This window comes from Diceros bicornis, chromosome 19 (assembly GCF_020826845.1).
Source record: "Diceros bicornis minor isolate mBicDic1 chromosome 19, mDicBic1.mat.cur, whole genome shotgun sequence".
NCBI lineage: Eukaryota > Metazoa > Chordata > Mammalia > Perissodactyla > Rhinocerotidae > Diceros > Diceros bicornis.
This window is the reverse complement of record NC_080758.1, coordinates 56,916,396-56,938,212: the sequence shown is the minus strand read 5'-3', so window position 1 is coordinate 56,938,212 and position 21,817 is coordinate 56,916,396.

Here is a 21,817-nt window from a genome sequence, read left to right as displayed (position 1 = left end):
TACAAAATAACTTGCATCTTTAATGAGATTGTGCTTGCTTACAGCAACGTGCTATATGTTCTGAATGCCCGATTTGGGAATCTGTGTCAAAACTTTGTTAGGAATTATGTGATCCTTACTAGCTGGAAGTAAGGGAGATGGGGCATGAAGTTATTTCTAGGAGTTGGACACATACCAAGTTTAGCTCAGTTCTGGGCATCTTTGAAATACCTATACAAACTTGTTCCTACATAATAACTTGCAACGTTGAATGAGAATGTGCTTGCTTGCAGCAACGTGCTATTGTTCTGAATGCCCGATTTGGGAATCTGTGTCAAAACCTTGTTAGGAAGTAAGTGATCCTTACTAGCTGGAAGTAAGGGAGATGGGGCATGAAGTTATTTCTAGGAGTTGGACACATACCAAGTTTAGCTCAGTTCTGGGCATCTTTGAAATACCTATACAAACTTGTTCCTACATAGTAACTTGCATCTTTGAATGAGAATCTGCTTGCTTACAGCAACGTGCTATATGTTCTGAATGCCCGAATTGGCAATCTGTGTCAAAACTTTGTTAGGAATTATGTGATCCTTACTAGCTGGAAGTAAGGGAGATGGGGCATGAAGTTATTTCTAGGAGTTGGACACATACCAAGTTTAGCTCAGTTCTGGGCATCTTTGAAATACCTATACAAACTTGTTCCTACATAGTAACTTGCAACTTTGAATGAGAATGTGCTTGCTTACAGCAACGTGCTATATGTTCTGAATGCCCGAATTGGGAATCTGTGTCAAAAGTTTGTTAGGAATTATGTGATCCTTACTAGCTGGAAGTAAGGGAGATGGGGCATGAAGTTATTTCTAGGAGTTGGACACATACCAACTTTAGCTCAGTTCTGGGCATCTTTGAAACACCGTTACAAACTTGTTCCTACATAGTAACTTGCATCTTTGAATGAGAATGTGCTTGCTTGCAGCAACGTGCTATATGTTCTGAATGCCCGATTTGGGAATCTGTGTCAAAACTTTGTTAGGAATTATGTGATCCTTACTAGCTGGAAGTAAGGGAGATGGGGCATGAAGTTATTTCTAGGAGTTGGACACATACCAAGTTTAGCTCAGTTCTGGGCATCTTTGAAATACCTATACAAACTTGTTCCTACATAGTAACTTGCATCTTTGAATGAGAATCTGCTTGCCTACACCAACGTGCTATATGTTCTGAATGCCCGAATTGGGAATCTGTGTCAAAACTTTGTTAGGAATTATGTGATCCTTACTAGCTGGAAGTAAGGGAGATGGGGCATGAAGTTATTTCTTGGAGTTGGACACATACCAAGTTTAGCTCAGTTCTGGGCATCTTTGAAATACCTATACAAACTTGTTCCTACATAGTAACTTGCATCTTTAATGAGAATCTGCTTGCTTACAGCAACGTGCTATATGTTCTGAATGCCCGAATTGGGAATCTGTGTCAAAACTTTGTTAGGAATTATGTGATCCTTACTAGCTCGAAGTAAGGGAGATGGGACATGAAGTTATTTCTAGGAGTTGGACACATACCAAGTTTAGCTCAGTTCTGGGCATCATTGAAATACCTATACAAACTTGTTGCTACATAGTAACTTGCATCTTTGAATGAGAATGTGCTTGCTTACAGCAACGTGCTATATGTTCTGAATGCCCGAATTGGGAATCTGTGTCAAAACTTTGTTAGGAATTATGTGATCCTTACTAGCTGGAAGTAAGGGAGATGGGGCATGAAGTTATTTCTAGGAGTTGGACGCATACCAAGTTTAGCTCAGTTCTGGGCATCTTTGAAATACCTATACAAACTTGTTCCTACATAGTAACTTGCATCTTTGAATGAGAATGTGCTTGGTTACAGCAACGTGCTATATGTTCTGAATGCCCGAATTGGCAATCTGTGTCAAAACTTTGTTAGGAATTATGTGATCCTTACTAGCTGGAAGTAAGGGAGATGGGGCATGAAGTTATTTCTAGGAGTTGGACACATACCAAGTTTAGCTCAGTTCTGGGCATCTTTGAAATACCTATACAAACTTGTTCCTACATAATAACTTGCAACTTTGAATGAGAATGTGCTTGCTTGCAGCAACGTGCTATATGTTCTGAATGCCCGATTTGGGAATCTGTGTCAAAACCTTGTTAGGAAGTATGTGATCCTTACTAGCTGGAAGTAAGGGAGATGGGGCATGAAGTTATTTCTAGGAGTTGGACACATACCAAGTTTAGCTCAGTTCTGGGCATCTTTGAAATACCTATACAAACTTGTTCCTACATAGTAACTTGCATCTTTGAATGAGAATGTGCTTGCTTACAGCAACGTGCTATATGTTCTGAATGCCCGAATTGGCAATCTGTGTCAAAACTTTGTTAGGAATTATGTGATCCTTACTAGCTGGAAGTAAGGGAGATGGGGCATGAAGTTATTTCTAGGAGTTGGACACATACCAAGTTGAGCTCAGTTCTGGGCATCTTTGAAATACCTATACAAACTTGTTCCTACATAGTAACTTGCAACTTTGAATGAGAATGTGCTTGCTTGCAGCAACGTGCTATATGTTCTGAATGCCCGATTTGGGAATCTGTGTCAAAACTTTGTTAGGAATTATGTGATCCTTACTAGATGGAAGTAAGGGAGATGGGGCATGAAGTTATTTCTAGGAGTTGGACACATACCAAGTTTAGCTCAGTTCTGGGCATCTTTGAAATACCTATACAAACTTGTTCCTACATAGTAACTTGCATCTTTGAATGAGAATCTGCTTGCCTACACCAACGTGCTATATGTTCTGAATGCCCGAATTGGGAATCTGTGTCAAAACTTTGTTAGGAATTATGTGATCCTTACTAGCTGGAAGTAAGGGAGATGGGGCATGAAGTTATTTCTAGGAGTTGGACACATACCAAGTTTAGCTCAGTTCTGGGCATCTTTGAAATACCTATACAAACTTGTTCCTACATAATAACTTGCAACGTTGAATGAGAATGTGCTTGCTTGCAGCAACGTGCTATTGTTCTGAATGCCCGATTTGGGAATCTGTGTCAAAACCTTGTTAGGAAGTAAGTGATCCTTACTAGCTGGAAGTAAGGGAGATGGGGCATGAAGTTATTTCTAGGAGTTGGACACATACCAAGTTTAGCTCAGTTCTGGGCATCTTTGAAATACCTATACAAACTTGTTCCTACATAGTAACTTGCATCTTTGAATGAGAATCTGCTTGCTTACAGCAACGTGCTATATGTTCTGAATGCCCGAATTGGCAATCTGTGTCAAAACTTTGTTAGGAATTATGTGATCCTTACTAGCTGGAAGTAAGGGAGATGGGGCATGAAGTTATTTCTAGGAGTTGGACACATACCAAGTTTAGCTCAGTTCTGGGCATCTTTGAAATACCTATACAAACTTGTTCCTACATAGTAACTTGCAACTTTGAATGAGAATGTGCTTGCTTACAGCAACGTGCTATATGTTCTGAATGCCCGAATTGGGAATCTGTGTCAAAAGTTTGTTAGGAATTATGTGATCCTTACTAGCTGGAAGTAAGGGAGATGGGGCATGAAGTTATTTCTAGGAGTTGGACACATACCAAGTTTAGCTCAGTTCTGGGCATCTTTGAAACACCGTTACAAACTTGTTCCTACATAGTAACTTGCATCTTTGAATGAGAATGTGCTTGCTTACAGCAACGTGCTATATGTTCTGAATGCCCGAATAGGGAATCTGTGTCAAAACTTTGTTAGGAATTATGTGATCCTTACTAGCTGGAAGTAAGGGAGATGGGGCATGAAGTTATTTCTAGGAGTTGGACACATACCAAGTTTAGCTCAGTTCTGGGCATCTTTGAAATACCTGTACAAACTTGTTCCTACATAGTAACTTGCAACTTTGAATGAGAATGTGCTTGCTTGCAGCAACGTGCTATATGTTCTGAATGCCCGATTTGGGAATCTGTGTCAAAACTTTGTTAGGAATTATGTGATCCTTACTAGCTGGAAGTAAGGGAGATGGGGCATGAAGTTATTTCTAGGAGTTGGACACATACCAAGTTTAGCTCAGTTCTGGGCATCTTTGAAATACCTATACAAACTTGTTCCTACATAGTAACTTGCATCTTTGAATGAGAATGTGCTTGCTTGCAGCAACGTGCTATATGTTCTGAATGCCCGATTTGGGAATCTGTGTCAAAACTTTGTTAGGAATTATGTGATCCTTACTAGCTGGAAGTAAGGGAGATGGGGCATGAAGTTATTTCTTGGAGTTGGACACATACCAAATTTAGCTCAGTTCTGGGCATCTTTGAAATACCTATACAAACTTGTTCCTACATAGTAACTTGCATCTTTAATGAGAATCTGCTTGCTTACAGCAACGTGCTATATGTTCTGAATGCCCGAATTGGGAATCTGTGTCAAAACTTTGTTAGGAATTATGTGATCCTTACTAGCTCGAAGTAAGGGAGATGGGACATGAAGTTATTTCTAGGAGTTGGACACATACCAAGTTTAGCTCAGTTCTGGGCATCTTTGAAATACCTATACAAACTTGTTGCTACATAGTAACTTGCATCTTTGAATGAGAATGTGCTTGCTTACAGCAACGTGCTATATGTTCTGAATGCCCGAATTGGGAATCTGTGTCAAAACTTTGTTAGGAATTATGTGATCCTTACTAGCTGGAAGTAAGGGAGATGGGGCATGAAGTTATTTCTAGGAGTTGGACGCATACCAAGTTTAGCTCAGTTCTGGGCATCTTTGAAATACCTATACAAACTTGTTCCTACATAGTAACTTGCATCTTTGAATGAGAATGTGCTTGGTTACAGCAACGTGCTATATGTTCTGAATGCCCGAATTGGCAATCTGTGTCAAAACTTTGTTAGGAATTATGTGATCCTTACTAGCTGGAAGTAAGGGAGATGGGGCATGAAGTTATTTCTAGGAGTTGGACACATACCAAGTTTAGCTCAGTTCTGGGCATCTTTGAAATACCTATACAAACTTGTTCCTACATAATAACTTGCAACTTTGAATGAGAATGTGCTTGCTTGCAGCAACGTGCTATATGTTCTGAATGCCCGATTTGGGAATCTGTGTCAAAACCTTGTTAGGAAGTATGTGATCCTTACTAGCTGGAAGTAAGGGAGATGGGGCATGAAGTTATTTCTAGGAGTTGGACACATACCAAGTTTAGCTCAGTTCTGGGCATCTTTGAAATACCTATACAAACTTGTTCCTACATAGTAACTTGCATCTTTGAATGAGAATGTGCTTGGTTACAGCAACGTGCTATATGTTCTGAATGCCCGAATTGGGAATCTGTGTCAAAACATTGTTAGGAATTAGGTGATCCTTACTAGCTGGAAGTAAGGGAGATGGGGCATGAAGTTATTTCTAGGAGTTGGACACATACCAAGTTTAGCTCAGTTCTGGGCATCTTTGAAATACCTATACAAACTTGTTGCTACATAGTAACTTGCATCATTAATGAGAATGTGCTTGCTTACAGCAACGTGCTATATGTTCTGAATGCCCGAATTGGGAATCTGTGTCAAAACTTTGTTAGGAATTATGTGATCCTTACTAGCTGGAAGTAAGGGAGATGGCGCATGAAGTTATTTCTAGGAGTTGGACACATACCAAGTTTAGCTCAGTTCTGGGCATCTTTGAAATACCTATACAAACTTGTTCCTACATAGTAACTTGCATCTTTAATGAGAGTGTGCTTGCTTACAGCAACGTGCTATATGTTCTGAATGCCCGATTTGGGAATCTGTGTCAAAACTTTGTTCGGAATTATGTGATCCTTACTAGCTGGAAGTAAGGGAATGGGGCATGAAGTTATTTCTAGGAGTTGGACACATACCAAGTTTAGTCAGTTCTGGGCATCTTTGAAATACCTATACAAACTTGTTCCTACATAGTAACTTGCAACTTTGAATGAGAATGTGCTTGCTTACAGCAACGTGCTATATGTTCTGAATACCCGAATTGGGAATCTGTGTCAAAACTTTGTTGGGAATTATGTGATCCTTACTAGCTGGAAGTAAGGGAGATGGGGCATGAAGTTATTTCTAGGAGTTGGACACATACTAAGTTTAGCTCAGTTCTGGGCATCTTTGAAATACCTATACAAACTTGTTCCTACATAGTAACTTGCATCTTTGAATGAGAATCTGCTTCCTTACAGCAAGGTGCTATATGTTCTGAATGCCCGAATTGGGAATCTGTGTCAAAACTTTGTTAGGAATTATGTGATCCTTACTAGCTGGAAGTAAGGGAGATGGGGCATGAAGTTATTTCTAGGAGTTGGACGCATACCAAGTTTAGCTCAGTTCTGGGCATCTTTGAAATACCTATACAAACTTGTTCCTACATAGTAACTTGCATCTTTGAATGAGAATGTGCTTGCTTACAGCAACGTGCTATATGTTCTGAATGCCCGAAATGGGAATCTGTGTCAAAACTTTGTTAGGAATTATGTGAACCTTACTAGCTGGAAGTAAGGGAGATGGGGCATGAAGTTATTTCTAGGAGTTGGACGCATACCAAGTTTAGCTCAGTTCTGGGCATCTTTGAAATACCTATACAAACTTGTTCCTACATAGTAACTTGCATCTTTGAATGAGAATGTGCTTGCTTACAGCAACGTGCTATATGTTCTGAATGCCCGAATTGGCAATCTGTGTCAAAACTTTGTTAGGAATTATGTGATCCTTACTAGCTGGAAGTAAGGGAGATGGGGCATGAAGTTATTTCTAGGAGTTGGACACATACCAAGTTGAGCTCAGTTCTGGGCATCTTTGAAATACCTATACAAACTTGTTCCTACATAGTAACTTGCAACTTTGAATGAGAATGTGCTTGCTTGCAGCAACGTGCTATATGTTCTGAATGCCCGATTTGGGAATCTGTGTCAAAACTTTGTTAGGAATTATGTGATCCTTACTAGATGGAAGTAAGGGAGATGGGGCATGAAGTTATTTCTAGGAGTTGGACACATACCAAGTTTAGCTCAGTTCTGGGCATCTTTGAAATACCTATACAAACTTGTTCCTACATAGTAACTTGCATCTTTGAATGAGAATCTGCTTGCCTACACCAACGTGCTATATGTTCTGAATGCCCGAATTGGGAATCTGTGTCAAAACTTTGTTAGGAATTATGTGATCCTTACTAGCTGGAAGTAAGGGAGATGGGGCATGAAGTTATTTCTAGGAGTTGGACACATACCAAGTTTAGCTCAGTTCTGGGCATCTTTGAAATACCTATACAAACTTGTTCCTACATAGTAACTTGCATCTTTGAATGAGAATGTGCTTGGTTACAGCAACGTGCTATATGTTCTGAATGCCCGAATTGGGAATCTGTGTCAAAACATTGTTAGGAATTAGGTGATCCTTACTAGCTGGAAGTAAGGGAGATGGGGCATGAAGTTATTTCTAGGAGTTGGACACATACCAAGTTTAGCTCAGTTCTGGGCATCTTTGAAATACCTATACAAACTTGTTGCTACATAGTAACTTGCATCATTAATGAGAATGTGCTTGCTTACAGCAACGTGCTATATGTTCTGAATGCCCGAATTGGGAATCTGTGTCAAAACTTTGTTAGGAATTATGTGATCCTTACTAGCTGGAAGTAAGGGAGATGGCGCATGAAGTTATTTCTAGGAGTTGGACACATACCAAGTTTAGCTCAGTTCTGGGCATCTTTGAAATACCTATACAAACTTGTTCCTACATAGTAACTTGCATCTTTAATGAGAGTGTGCTTGCTTACAGCAACGTGCTATATGTTCTGAATGCCCGATTTGGGAATCTGTGTCAAAACTTTGTTCGGAATTATGTGATCCTTACTAGCTGGAAGTAAGGGAATGGGGCATGAAGTTATTTCTAGGAGTTGGACACATACCAAGTTTAGTCAGTTCTGGGCATCTTTGAAATACCTATACAAACTTGTTCCTACATAGTAACTTGCAACTTTGAATGAGAATGTGCTTGCTTACAGCAACGTGCTATATGTTCTGAATACCCGAATTGGGAATCTGTGTCAAAACTTTGTTGGGAATTATGTGATCCTTACTAGCTGGAAGTAAGGGAGATGGGGCATGAAGTTATTTCTAGGAGTTGGACACATACTAAGTTTAGCTCAGTTCTGGGCATCTTTGAAATACCTATACAAACTTGTTCCTACATAGTAACTTGCATCTTTGAATGAGAATCTGCTTCCTTACAGCAAGGTGCTATATGTTCTGAATGCCCGAATTGGGAATCTGTGTCAAAACTTTGTTAGGAATTATGTGATCCTTACTAGCTGGAAGTAAGGGAGATGGGGCATGAAGTTATTTCTAGGAGTTGGACGCATACCAAGTTTAGCTCAGTTCTGGGCATCTTTGAAATACCTATACAAACTTGTTCCTACATAGTAACTTGCATCTTTGAATGAGAATGTGCTTGCTTACAGCAACGTGCTATATGTTCTGAATGCCCGAAATGGGAATCTGTGTCAAAACTTTGTTAGGAATTATGTGAACCTTACTAGCTGGAAGTAAGGGAGATGGGGCATGAAGTTATTTCTAGGAGTTGGACGCATACCAAGTTTAGCTCAGTTCTGGGCATCTTTGAAATACCTATACAAACTTGTTCCTACATAGTAACTTGCATCTTTGAATGAGAATGTGCTTGCTTACAGCAACGTGCTATATGTTCTGAATGCCCGAATTGGCAATCTGTGTCAAAACTTTGTTAGGAATTATGTGAACCTTACTAGCTGGAAGTAAGGGAGATGGGGCATGAAGTTATTTCTAGGAGTTGGACGCATGCCAAGTTTAGCTCAGTTCTGGGCATCTTTGAAATACCTATACAAACTTGTTCCTACATAGTAACTTGCAACTTTGAATGAGAATGTGCTTGCTTACAGCAACGTGCTATATGTTCTGAATGCCCGAATTGGGAATCTGTGTCAAAACTTTGTTAGGAATTATGTGATCCTTACTAGCTGGAAGAAAGGGAGAGGGGGCATGAAGTTATTTCTAGGAGTTGGACACATACCAAGTTTAGCTCAGTTCTGGGCATCTTTGAAATACCTATACAAACTTGTTCCTACATAGTAACTTGCATCTTTGAATGAGAATGTGCTTGGTTACAGCAACGTGCTATATGTTCTGAATGCCCGAATTGGGAATCTGTGTCAAAACTTTGTTAGGAATTATGTGATCCTTACTAGCTGGAAGTAAGGGAGATGGGGCATGAAGTTATTTCTAGGAGTTGGACACATACCAAGTTTAGCTCAGTTCTGGGCATCTTTGAAATACCTATACAAACTTGTTCCTACATAATAACTTGCAACTTTGAATGAGAATGTGCTTGCTTGCAGCAACGTGCTATTGTTCTGAATGCCCGATTTGGGAATCTGTGTCAAAACCTTGTTAGGAAGTAAGTGATCCTTACTAGCTGGAAGTAAGGGAGATGGGGCATGAAGTTATTTCTAGGAGTTGGACACATACCAAGTTTAGCTCAGTTCTGGGCATCTTTGAAATACCTATACAAACTTGTTCCTACATAGTAACTTGCATCTTTGAATGAGAATCTGCTTGCTTACAGCAACGTGCTATATGTTCTGAATGCCCGAATTGGCAATCTGTGTCAAAACTTTGTTAGGAATTATGTGATCCTTACTAGCTGGAAGTAAGGGAGATGGGGCATGAAGTTATTTCTAGGAGTTGGACACATACCAAGTTTAGCTCAGTTCTGGGCATCTTTGAAATACCTATACAAACTTGTTCCTACATAGTAACTTGCAACTTTGAATGAGAATGTGCTTGCTTACAGCAACGTGCTATATGTTCTGAATGCCCGAATTGGGAATCTGTGTCAAAAGTTTGTTAGGAATTATGTGATCCTTACTAGCTGGAAGTAAGGGAGATGGGGCATGAAGTTATTTCTAGGAGTTGGACACATACCAAGTTTAGCTCAGTTCTGGGCATCTTTGAAACACCGTTACAAACTTGTTCCTACATAGTAACTTGCATCTTTGAATGAGAATGTGCTTGCTTACAGCAACGTGCTATATGTTCTGAATGCCCGAATAGGGAATCTGTGTCAAAACTTTGTTTGGAATTATGTGATCCTTACTAGCTGGAAGTAAGGGAGATGGGGCATGAAGTTATTTCTAGGAGTTGGACACATACCAAGTTTAGCTCAGTTCTGGGCATCTTTGAAATACCTGTACAAACTTGTTCCTACATAGTAACTTGCAACTTTGAATGAGAATGTGCTTGCTTGCAGCAACGTGCTATATGTTCTGAATGCCCGATTTGGGAATCTGTGTCAAAACTTTGTTAGGAATTATGTGATCCTTACTAGCTGGAAGTAAGGGAGATGGGGCATGAAGTTATTTCTAGGAGTTGGACACATACCAAGTTTAGCTCAGTTCTGGGCATCTTTGAAATACCTATACAAACTTGTTCCTACATAGTAACTTGCATCTTTGAATGAGAATGTGCTTGCTTGCAGCAACGTGCTATATGTTCTGAATGCCCGATTTGGGAATCTGTGTCAAAACTTTGTTAGGAATTATGTGATCCTTACTAGCTGGAAGTAAGGGAGATGGGGCATGAAGTTATTTGTAGGAGTTGGACACATACCAAGTTTAGCTCAGTTCTGGGCATCTTTGAAATACCTATACAAACTTGTTCCTACATAGTAACTTGCATCTTTGAATGAGAATCTGCTTGCCTACACCAACGTGCTATATGTTCTGAATGCCCGAATTGGGAATCTGTGTCAAAACTTTGTTAGGAATTATGTGATCCTTACTAGCTGGAAGTAAGGGAGATGGGGCATGAAGTTATTTCTAGGAGTTGGACACATACCAAGTTTAGCTCAGTTCTGGGCATCTTTGAAATACCTATACAAACTTGTTCCTACATAGTAACTTGCATCTTTAATGAGAATCTGCTTGCTTACAGCAACGTGCTATATGTTCTGAATGCCCGAATTGGGAATCTGTGTCAAAACTTTGTTAGGAATTATGTGATCCTTACTAGCTCGAAGTAAGGGAGATGGGACATGAAGTTATTTCTAGGAGTTGGACACATACCAAGTTTAGCTCAGTTCTGGGCATCTTTGAAATACCTATACAAACTTGTTGCTACATAGTAACTTGCATCTTTGAATGAGAATGTGCTTGCTTACAGCAACGTGCTATATGTTCTGAATGCCCGAATTGGGAATCTGTGTCAAAACTTTGTTAGGAATTATGTGATCCTTACTAGCTGGAAGTAAGGGAGATGGGGCATGAAGTTATTTCTAGGAGTTGGACGCATACCAAGTTTAGCTCAGTTCTGGGCATCTTTGAAATACCTATACAAACTTGTTCCTACATAGTAACTTGCATCTTTGAATGAGAATGTGCTTGGTTACAGCAACGTGCTATATGTTCTGAATGCCCGAATTGGGAATCTGTGTCAAAACTTTGTTAGGAATTATGTGATCCTTACTAGCTGGAAGTAAGGGAGATGGGGCATGAAGTTATTTCTAGGAGTTGGACACATACCAAGTTTAGCTCAGTTCTGGGCATCTTTGAAATACCTATACAAACTTGTTCCTACATAATAACTTGCAACTTTGAATGAGAATGTGCTTGCTTGCAGCAACGTGCTATATGTTCTGAATGCCCGATTTGGGAATCTGTGTCAAAACCTTGTTAGGAAGTATGTGATCCTTACTAGCTGGAAGTAAGGGAGATGGGGCATGAAGTTATTTCTAGGAGTTGGACACATACCAAGTTTAGCTCAGTTCTGGGCATCTTTGAAATACCTATACAAACTTGTTCCTACATAGTAACTTGCATCTTTGAATGAGAATGTGCTTGCTTACAGCAACGTGCTATATGTTCTGAATGCCCGAATTGGCAATCTGTGTCAAAACTTTGTTAGGAATTATGTGATCCTTACTAGCTGGAAGTAAGGGAGATGGGGCATGAAGTTATTTCTAGGAGTTGGACACATACCAAGTTGAGCTCAGTTCTGGGCATCTTTGAAATACCTATACAAACTTGTTCCTACATAGTAACTTGCAACTTTGAATGAGAATGTGCTTGCTTGCAGCAACGTGCTATATGTTCTGAATGCCCGATTTGGGAATCTGTGTCAAAACTTTGTTAGGAATTATGTGATCCTTACTAGATGGAAGTAAGGGAGATGGGGCATGAAGTTATTTCTAGGAGTTGGACACATACCAAGTTTAGCTCAGTTCTGGGCATCTTTGAAATACCTATACAAACTTGTTCCTACATAGTAACTTGCATCTTTGAATGAGAATCTGCTTGCCTACACCAACGTGCTATATGTTCTGAATGCCCGAATTGGGAATCTGTGTCAAAACTTTGTTAGGAATTATGTGATCCTTACTAGCTGGAAGTAAGGGAGATGGGGCATGAAGTTATTTCTAGGAGTTGGACACATACCAAGTTTAGCTCAGTTCTGGGCATCTTTGAAATACCTATACAAACTTGTTCCTACATAGTAACTTGCATCTTTGAATGAGAATGTGCTTGGTTACAGCAACGTGCTATATGTTCTGAATGCCCGAATTGGGAATCTGTGTCAAAACATTGTTAGGAATTAGGTGATCCTTACTAGCTGGAAGTAAGGGAGATGGGGCATGAAGTTATTTCTAGGAGTTGGACACATACCAAGTTTAGCTCAGTTCTGGGCATCTTTGAAATACCTATACAAACTTGTTGCTACATAGTAACTTGCATCATTAATGAGAATGTGCTTGCTTACAGCAACGTGCTATATGTTCTGAATGCCCGAATTGGGAATCTGTGTCAAAACTTTGTTAGGAATTATGTGATCCTTACTAGCTGGAAGTAAGGGAGATGGGGCATGAAGTTATTTCTAGGAGTTGGACACATACCAAGTTTAGCTCAGTTCTGGGCATCTTTGAAATACCTATACAAACTTGTTCCTACATAGTAACTTGCATCTTTAATGAGAGTGTGCTTGCTTACAGCAACGTGCTATATGTTCTGAATGCCCGATTTGGGAATCTGTGTCAAAACTTTGTTCGGAATTATGTGATCCTTACTAGCTGGAAGTAAGGGAATGGGGCATGAAGTTATTTCTAGGAGTTGGACACATACCAAGTTTAGCTCAGTTCTGGGCATCTTTGAAATACCTATACAAACTTGTTCCTACATAGTAACTTGCAACTTTGAATGAGAATGTGCTTGCTTACAGCAACGTGCTATATGTTCTGAATACCCGAATTGGGAATCTGTGTCAAAACTTTGTTGGGAATTATGTGATCCTTACTAGCTGGAAGTAAGGGAGATGGGGCATGAAGTTATTTCTAGGAGTTGGACACATACTAAGTTTAGCTCAGTTCTGGGCATCTTTGAAATACCTATACAAACTTGTTCCTACATAGTAACTTGCATCTTTGAATGAGAATCTGCTTCCTTACAGCAAGGTGCTATATGTTCTGAATGCCCGAATTGGGAATCTGTGTCAAAACTTTGTTAGGAATTATGTGATCCTTACTAGCTGGAAGTAAGGGAGATGGGGCATGAAGTTATTTCTAGGAGTTGGACACATACCAAGTTTAGCTCAGTTCTGGGCATCTTTGAAATACCTATACAAACTTGTTCCTACATAGTAACTTGCATCTTTGAATGAGAATGTGCTTGGTTACAGCAACGTGCTATATGTTCTGAATGCCCGAATTGGGAATCTGTGTCAAAACTTTGTTAGGAATTATGTGATCCTTACTAGCTGGAAGTAAGGGAGATGGGGCATGAAGTTATTTCTAGGAGTTGGACACATACCAAGTTTAGCTCAGTTCTGGGCATCTTTGAAATACCTATACAAACTTGTTCCTACATAATAACTTGCAACTTTGAATGAGAATGTGCTTGCTTGCAGCAACGTGCTATTGTTCTGAATGCCCGATTTGGGAATCTGTGTCAAAACCTTGTTAGGAAGTAAGTGATCCTTACTAGCTGGAAGTAAGGGAGATGGGGCATGAAGTTATTTCTAGGAGTTGGACACATACCAAGTTTAGCTCAGTTCTGGGCATCTTTGAAATACCTATACAAACTTGTTCCTACATAGTAACTTGCATCTTTGAATGAGAATCTGCTTGCTTACAGCAACGTGCTATATGTTCTGAATGCCCGAATTGGCAATCTGTGTCATAACTTTGTTAGGAATTATGTGATCCTTACTAGCTGGAAGTAAGGGAGATGGGGCATGAAGTTATTTCTAGGAGTTGGACACATACCAAGTTTAGCTCAGTTCTGGGCATCTTTGAAATACCTATACAAACTTGTTCCTTCATAATAACTTGCAACTTTGAATGAGAATGTGCTTGCTTGCAGCAACGTGCTATTGTTCTGAATGCCCGATTTGGGAATCTGTGTCAAAACCTTGTTAGGAAGTAAGTGATCCTTACTAGCTGGAAGTAAGGGAGATGGGGCATGAAGTTATTTCTAGGAGTTGGACACATACCAAGTTTAGCTCAGTTCTGGGCATCTTTGAAATACCTATACAAACTTGTTCCTACATAGTAACTTGCATCTTTGAATGAGAATCTGCTTGCTTACAGCAACGTGCTATATGTTCTGAATGCCCGAATTGGCAATCTGTGTCAAAACTTTGTTAGGAATTATGTGATCCTTACTAGCTGGAAGTAAGGGAGATGGGGCATGAAGTTATTTCTAGGAGTTGGACACATACCAAGTTTAGCTCAGTTCTGGGCATCTTTGAAATACCTATACAAACTTGTTCCTACATAGTAACTTGCAACTTTGAATGAGAATGTGCTTGCTTACAGCAACGTGCTATATGTTCTGAATGCCCGAATTGGGAATCTGTGTCAAAAGTTTGTTAGGAATTATGTGATCCTTACTAGCTGGAAGTAAGGGAGATGGGGCATGAAGTTATTTCTAGGAGTTGGACACATACCAAGTTTAGCTCAGTTCTGGGCATCTTTGAAACACCGTTACAAACTTGTTCCTACATAGTAACTTGCATCTTTGAATGAGAATGTGCTTGCTTACAGCAACGTGCTATATGTTCTGAATGCCCGAATAGGGAATCTGTGTCAAAACTTTGTTTGGAATTATGTGATCCTTACTAGCTGGAAGTAAGGGAGATGGGGCATGAAGTTATTTCTAGGAGTTGGACACATACCAAGTTTAGCTCAGTTCTGGGCATCTTTGAAATACCTGTACAAACTTGTTCCTACATAGTAACTTGCAACTTTGAATGAGAATGTGCTTGCTTGCAGCAACGTGCTATATGTTCTGAATGCCCGATTTGGGAATCTGTGTCAAAACTTTGTTAGGAATTATGTGATCCTTACTAGCTGGAAGTAAGGGAGATGGGGCATGAAGTTATTTGTAGGAGTTGGACACATACCAAGTTTAGCTCAGTTCTGGGCATCTTTGAAATACCTATACAAACTTGTTCCTACATAGTAACTTGCATCTTTGAATGAGAATCTGCTTGCCTACACCAACGTGCTATATGTTCTGAATGCCCGAATTGGGAATCTGTGTCAAAACTTTGTTAGGAATTATGTGATCCTTACTAGCTGGAAGTAAGGGAGATGGGGCATGAAGTTATTTCTAGGAGTTGGACACATACCAAGTTTAGCTCAGTTCTGGGCATCTTTGAAATACCTATACAAACTTGTTCCTACATAGTAACTTGCATCTTTAATGAGAATCTGCTTGCTTACAGCAACGTGCTATATGTTCTGAATGCCCGAATTGGGAATCTGTGTCAAAACTTTGTTAGGAATTATGTGATCCTTACTAGCTCGAAGTAAGGGAGATGGGACATGAAGTTATTTCTAGGAGTTGGACACATACCAAGTTTAGCTCAGTTCTGGGCATCTTTGAAATACCTATACAAACTTGTTGCTACATAGTAACTTGCATCTTTGAATGAGAATGTGCTTGCTTACAGCAACGTGCTATATGTTCTGAATGCCCGAATTGGGAATCTGTGTCAAAACTTTGTTAGGAATTATGTGATCCTTACTAGCTGGAAGTAAGGGAGATGGGGCATGAAGTTATTTCTAGGAGTTGGACGCATACCAAGTTTAGCTCAGTTCTGGGCATCTTTGAAATACCTATACAAACCTGTTCCTACATAGTAACTTGCATCTTTGAATGAGAATGTGCTTGGTTACAGCAACGTGCTATATGTTCTGAATGCCCGAATTGGGAATCTGTGTCAAAACTTTGTTAGGAATTATGTGATCCTTACTAGCTGGAAGTAAGGGAGATGGGGCATGAAGTTATTTCTAGGAGTTGGACACATACCAAGTTTAGCTCAGTTCTGGGCATCTTTGAAATACCTATACAAACTTGTTCCTACATAATAACTAGCAACTTTGAATGAGAATGTGCTTGCTTGCAGCAACGTGCTATATGTTCTGAATGCCCGATTTGGGAATCTGTGTCAAAACCTTGTTAGGAAGTATGTGATCCTTACTAGCTGGAAGTAAGGGAGATGGGGCATGAAGTTATTTCTAGGAGTTGGACACATACCAAGTTGAGCTCAGTTCTGGGCATCTTTGAAATACCTATACAAACTTGTTGCTACATAGTAACTTGCATCATTAATGAGAATGTGCTTGCTCACAGCAACGTGCTATATGTTCTGAATGCCCGAATTGGGAATCTGTGTCAAAACTTTGTTAGGAATTATGTGATCCTTACTAGCTGGAAGTAAGGGAGATGGGGCATGAAGTTATTTCTAGGAGTTGGACACATACCAAGTTTAGCTCAGTTCTGGGCATCTTTGAAATACCTATACAAACTTGTTCCTACATAGTAACTTGCATCTTTAATGAGAGTGTGCTTGCTTACAGCAACGTGCTATATGTTCTGAATGCCCGATTTGGGAATCTGTGTCAAAACTTTGTTCGGAATTATGTGATCCTTACTAGCTGGAAGTAAGGGAATGGGGCATGAAGTTATTTCTAGGAGTTGGACACATACCAAGTTTAGCTCAGTTCTGGGCATCTTTGAAATACCTATACAAACTTGTTCCTACATAGTAACTTGCAACTTTGAATGAGAATGTGCTTGCTTACAGCAACGTGCTATATGTTCTGAATACCCGAATTGGGAATCTGTGTCAAAACTTTGTTGGGAATTATGTGATCCTTACTAGCTGGAAGTAAGGGAGATGGGGCATGAAGTTATTTCTAGGAGTTGGACACATACTAAGTTTAGCTCAGTTCTGGGCATCTTTGAAATACCTATACAAACTTGTTCCTACATAGTAACTTGCATCTTTGAATGAGAATCTGCTTCCTTACAGCAAGGTGCTATATGTTCTGAATGCCCGAATTGGGAATCTGTGTCAAAACTTTGTTAGGAATTATGTCATCCTTACTAGCTGGAAGTAAGGGAGATGGGGCATGAAGTTATTTCTAGGAGTTGGACGCATACCAAGTTTAGCTCAGTTCTGGGCATCTTTGAAATACCTATACAAACTTGTTCCTACATAGTAACTTGCATCTTTGAATGAGAATGTGCTTGCTTACAGCAACGTGCTATATGTTCTGAATGCCCGAAATGGGAATCTGTGTCAAAACTTTGTTAGGAATTATGTGAACCTTACTAGCTGGAAGTAAGGGAGATGGGGCATGAAGTTATTTCTAGGAGTTGGACGCATACCAAGTTTAGCTCAGTTCTGGGCATCTTTGAAATACCTATACAAACTTGTTCCTACATAGTAACTTGCATCTTTGAATGAGAATGTGCTTGCTTACAGCAACGTGCTATATGTTCTGAATGCCCGAATTGGCAATCTGTGTCAAAACTTTGTTAGGAATTATGTGATCCTTACTAGCTGGAAGTAAGGGAGATGGGGCATGAAGTTATTTCTAGGAGTTGGACACATACCAAGTTTAGCTCAGTTCTGGGCATCTTTGAAATACCTATACAAACTTGTTCCTATATAGTAACTTGCATCATTAATGAGAATGTGCTTGCTTACCGCAACGTGCTATATGTTCTGAATGCCCGAATTGGGAATCTGTGTCAAAACTTTGTTAGGAATTATGTGATCCTTACTAGCTGGAAGTAAGGGAGATGGGGCATGAAGTTATTTCTAGGAGTTGGACGCATACCAAGTTTAGCTCAGTTCTGGGCATCTTTGAAATACCTATACAAACTTGTTCCTACATAGTAACTTGCAACTTTGAATGAGAATGTGCTTGCTTACAGCAACGTGCTATATGTTCTGAATGCCCGAATTGGGAATCTGTGTCAAAACTTTGTTAGGAATTATGTGATCCTTACTAGCTGGAAGTAAGGGAGATGGGGCATGAAGTTATTTCTAGGAGTTGGACGCATACCAAGTTTAGCTCAGTTCTGGGCATCTTTGAAATACCTATACAAACTTGTTCCTACATAGTAACTTGCAACTTTTAATGAGAATGTGCTTGCTTACAGCAACGTGCTATATGTTCTGAATGCCCGAATTGGGAATCTGTGTCAAAACTTTGTTAGGAATTATGTGATCCTTACTAGCTGGAAGTAAGGGAGATGGGGCATGAAGTTATTTCTAGGAGTTGGACACATACCAAGTTTAGCTCAGTTCTGGGCATCTTTGAAATACCTATACAAACTTGTTCCTACATAGTAACTTGCAACTTTGAATGAGAATGTGCTTGCTTACAGCAACGTGCTATATGTTCTGAATGCCCGGTTTGGGAATCTGTGTCAAAACTTTGTTAGGAATTATGTGATCCTTACTAGCTGGAAGTAAGGGAGATGGGGCATGAAGTTATTTCTAGGAGTTGGACACATACCAAGTTTATCTCAGTTCTGGGCATCTTTGAAATACCTATACAAACTTGTTCCTACATAGTAACTTGCATCTTTGAATGAGAATCTGCTTGCTTACAGCAACGTGCTATATGTTCTGAATGCCCGAATTGGGAATCTGTGTCGAAACTTTGTTAGGAATTATGTGATCCTTACTAGCTGGAAGTAAGGGAGATGGGGCATGAAGTTATTTCTAGGAGTTGGACACATACCAAGTTTAGCTCAGTTCTGGGCATCTTTGAAATACCTATACAAACTTGTTCCTACATAGTAACTTGCATCTTTGAATGAGAATGTGCTTGGTTACAGCAACGTGCTATATGTTCTGAATGCCCGAATTGGGAATCTGTGTCAAAACTTTGTTAGGAATTATGTGATCCTTACTAGCTGGAAGTAAGGGAGATGGGGCATGAAGTTATTTCTAGGAGTTGGACACATACCAAGTTTAGCTCAGTTCTGGGCATCTTTGAAATACCTATACAAACTTGTTCCTACATAATAACTTGCAACTTTGAATGAGAATGTGCTTGCTTGCAGCAACGTGCTATATGTTCTGAATGCCCGATTTGGGAATCTGTGTCAAAACCTTGTTAGGAAGTATGTGATCCTTACTAGCTGGAAGTAAGGGAGATGGGGCATGAAGTTATTTCTAGGAGTTGGACACATACCAAGTTTAGCTCAGTTCTGGGCATCTTTGAAATACCTATACAAACTTGTTCCTACATAGTAACTTGCATCTTTGAATGAGAATGTGCTTGCTTACAGCAACGTGCTATATGTTCTGAATGCCCGAATTGGCAATCTGTGTCAAAACTTTGTTAGGAATTATGTGATCCTTACTAGCTGGAAGTAAGGGAGATGGGGCATGAAGTTATTTCTAGGAGTTGGACACATACCAAGTTGAGCTCAGTTCTGGGCATCTTTGAAATACCTATACAAACTTGTTCCTACATAGTAACTTGCAACTTTGAATGAGAATGTGCTTGCTTACAGCAACGTGCTATATGTTCTGAATGCCCGAATTGGGAATCTGTCAAAAGTTTGTTAGGAATTATGTGATCCTTACTAGCTGGAAGTAAGGGAGATGGGGCATGAAGTTATTTCTAGGAGTTGGACACATACCAAGTTTAGCTCAGTTCTGGGCATCTTTGAAATACCTGTACAAACTTGTTCCTACATAGTAACTTGCATCTTTGAATGAGAATGTGCTTGCTTACAGCAACGTGCTATATGTTCTGAATGCCCGAATTGGGAATCTGTGTCAAAACTTTGTTAGGAATTATGTGATCCTTACTAGCTGGAAGTAAGGGAGATGGGGCATGAAGTTATGTCTAGGAGTTGGACACATACCAAGTTTAGCTCAGTTCTGGGCATCTTTGAAATACCTGTACAAACTTGTTCCTACATAGTAACTTGCAACTTTGAATGAGAATGTGCTTGCTTGCAGCAACGTGCTATATGTTCTGAATGCCCGATTTGGGAATCTGTGTCAAAACCTTGTTAGGAAGTATGTGATCCTTACTAGCTGGAAGTAAGGGAGATGGGGCATGAAGTTATTTCTAGGAGTTGGACACATACCAAGTTTAGCTCAGTTCTGGGCATCTTTGAAATACCTATACAAACTTGTTCCTACATAGTAACTTGCAACTTTGAATGAGAATGTGCTTGCTTGCAGCAACGTGCTATATGTTCTGAATGCCCGATTTGGGAATCTGTGTCAAAACTTTGTTAGGAATTATGTGATCCTTACTAGCTGGAAGTAAGGGAGATGGGGCATGAAGTTATTTCTAGGAGTTGGACACATAGCAAGTTTAGCTCAGTTCTGGGCATCTTTGAAATACCTATACAAACTTGTTCCTACATAGTAACTTGCATCTTTGAATGAGAATCTGCTTGCCTACAGCAACGTGCTATATGTTCTGAATGCCCGAATTGGGAATCTGTGTCAAAACTTTGTTAGGAATTATGTGATCCTTACTAGCTGGAAGTAAGGGAGATGGGGCATGAAGTTATTTCTAGGAGTTGGACACATACCAAGTTTAGCTCAGTTCTGGGCATCTTTGAAATACCTATACAAACTTGTTCCTACATAGTAACTTGCATCTTTAATGAGAATCTGCTTGCTTACAGCAACGTGCTATATGTTCTGAATGCCCGAATTGGGAATCTGTGTCAAAACTTTGTTAGGAATTATGTGATCCTTACTAGCTGGAAGTAAGGGAGATGGGACATGAAGTTATTTCCAGGAGTTGGACACATACCAAGTTTAGCTCAGTTCTGGGCATCTTTGAAATACCTATACAAACTTGTTGCTACATAGTAACTTGCATCTTTGAATGAGAATGTGCTTGCTTACAGCAACGTGCTATATGTTCTGAATGCCCGAATTGGGAATCTGTGTCAAAACTTTGTTAGGAATTATGTGATCCTTACTAGCTGGAAGTAAGGGAGATGGGGCATGAAGTTATTTCTAGGAGTTGGACACATACCAAGTTTAGCTCAGTTCTGGGCATCTTTGAAATACCTATACAAACTTGTTCCTACATAGTAACTTGCATCATTAATGAGAATGTGCTTGCTTACAGCAACGTGCTATATGTTCTGAATGCCCGAATTGGGAATCTGTGTCAAAACTTTGTTAGGAATTATGTGATCCTTACTAGCTGGAAGTAAGGGAGATGGGGCATGAAGTTATTTCTAGGAGTTGGACACATACCAAGTTTAGCTCAGTTCTGGGCATCTTTGAAATACCTATACAAACTTGTTGCTACATAGTAACTTGCAACTTTGAATGAGAATGTGCTTGCTTACAGCAACGTGCTATATGTTCTGAATGCCCGAATTGGGAATCTGTGTCAAAACTTTGTTAGGAATTATGTGATCCTTACTAGCTGGAAGTAAGGGAGATGGGGCATGAAGTTATTTCTAGGAGTTGGACACATACCAAGTTTAGC